Consider the following 1,637-nt stretch of genomic DNA (forward strand, 5'->3'; position numbering starts at 1 on the left):
GTCTCCAAATCAAATTGGGAAAAACTGCAAGAGTTTGTCAAACTCATCTTGGTCACCACTAGCCTCTTTGGCATACAAACACTTCTGCAGATTAACTACCCGTCAGTGCCACTGACCTGCTGATTAAACTCTGCTCTCACTATTCAAATAGAGTTGGTAAAACTGCTGTTGGCTTCTAGGTTCTGATGCTTGAGCCCAAGCTCTGGTTTAGTATGACAAATTTCTGACTAAACATCTTAGGGAAAACTTTGGGTTCAATGTGAGTTTAAAAAAAAATTGATGTGGGCTTATTGTGAATTTGTGGGGAAAAACACCCTAATTAAAAACGAGCCACTACTGACAGAGCATATTGTGTGTTACTGTGCTGGCTGCTCACACCCAGATATCAAACTGCTCCAAATCTGTCAGCAGCTCTCAAAAGGAAATTACCCTGTTCTTCGGTGAGCGCTCTCAAATAAAAAAAACAGGCATCATTCTTTTTTTTTCCAGACAAAAGAAGTCTGACGCTTAATTCTGGATTCTTTTCCTTTATTTATTCCTAATGCACCTGGAGGGATGTATTGACCAGTGAAAGCAGATAGTGACAATGGGCCATAACAACTGATAACATGTGTATCTGGGTTTTGTTTGTCTGCTGTTTGTTTTGCTGATCTCGTGTAGGTGTTTGTCTTCAGGAAATCTGACACTCTCTGTTATCTCACAGAGCCGCTGCGATAAGCTTCTTTCTGCACCCCAACTGGGTTAGCCACGAAGAGAAATACAACATAGAGATGCTCAAGCCTGCAATGGCATGGATATAAAAGGAAGAGGTGGTGTGATTAAGGAAGAAAGAAATGCTTTGTGGGTATCCTGGAGCACATGCTCACAGCTGGATAAGGAAGGAGGTGTAATGTGTAAATGGGCTCACGGCCCTCATTTCTTTGCTGGTCCTTTGTTACCATAATTTTAAAATCGTTTAAACTCCAACAAATTGTTTGTCAGACCAATTTCACTGTATAAAGATTTTACTTTTACAGGTAAAAAGAAAGGCACTGTCTTTGCGAGTTGGTCTGTAGAAATGGTACTATGCCTAGAACTGTAGCTTTAATCATGCCTATGCACAAAAGCACATCCACATGATGCAGTCACAAGTTCCCCACATGACTGTGTCACTCAAGCCTATTTTCCCTCATTCTCTCTCTCCCATCATTTACAGCAGATGTTCAGTGGCTTTTTAAAATCATTGTCAGATATCAAAAGCTGTCATTTGTGCAGGATTAAAATACCCAAATGTACACATTTTCCCAGTGTTCAATTTATTAATATGGTAAAAACACTGATATAAACTTGTTTAAATGGGTAACATTTTTTCATCAGAGATTAATTTAACATATATCTGTGCAAATTTTATGATTTTAATGAATATAGTTTTTTCTCTTGATACATTTTTCTACATGTTTTTCAAGCTCCTCAGCAACTCTTCAACTGCCAAATGGTACAAGTAAATCTGACACTGAATGCAGTGGACTGCTCTTTTACACAGGCAAGCACTCTCATGCAGCTTCTGTTTTCTGTTTTGGCTCATTTCAGCAGCTGGGAAAACAGGTATTTTTTTTACCCCTCAGCCATAAAAGTCTAATGGGGTATTGTTTTCACCA

Source organism: Simochromis diagramma, unplaced genomic scaffold (assembly GCF_900408965.1).
Source record: "Simochromis diagramma unplaced genomic scaffold, fSimDia1.1 OVJJ01000487.1, whole genome shotgun sequence".
Classification (NCBI taxonomy): Eukaryota; Metazoa; Chordata; class Actinopteri; order Cichliformes; family Cichlidae; genus Simochromis; species Simochromis diagramma.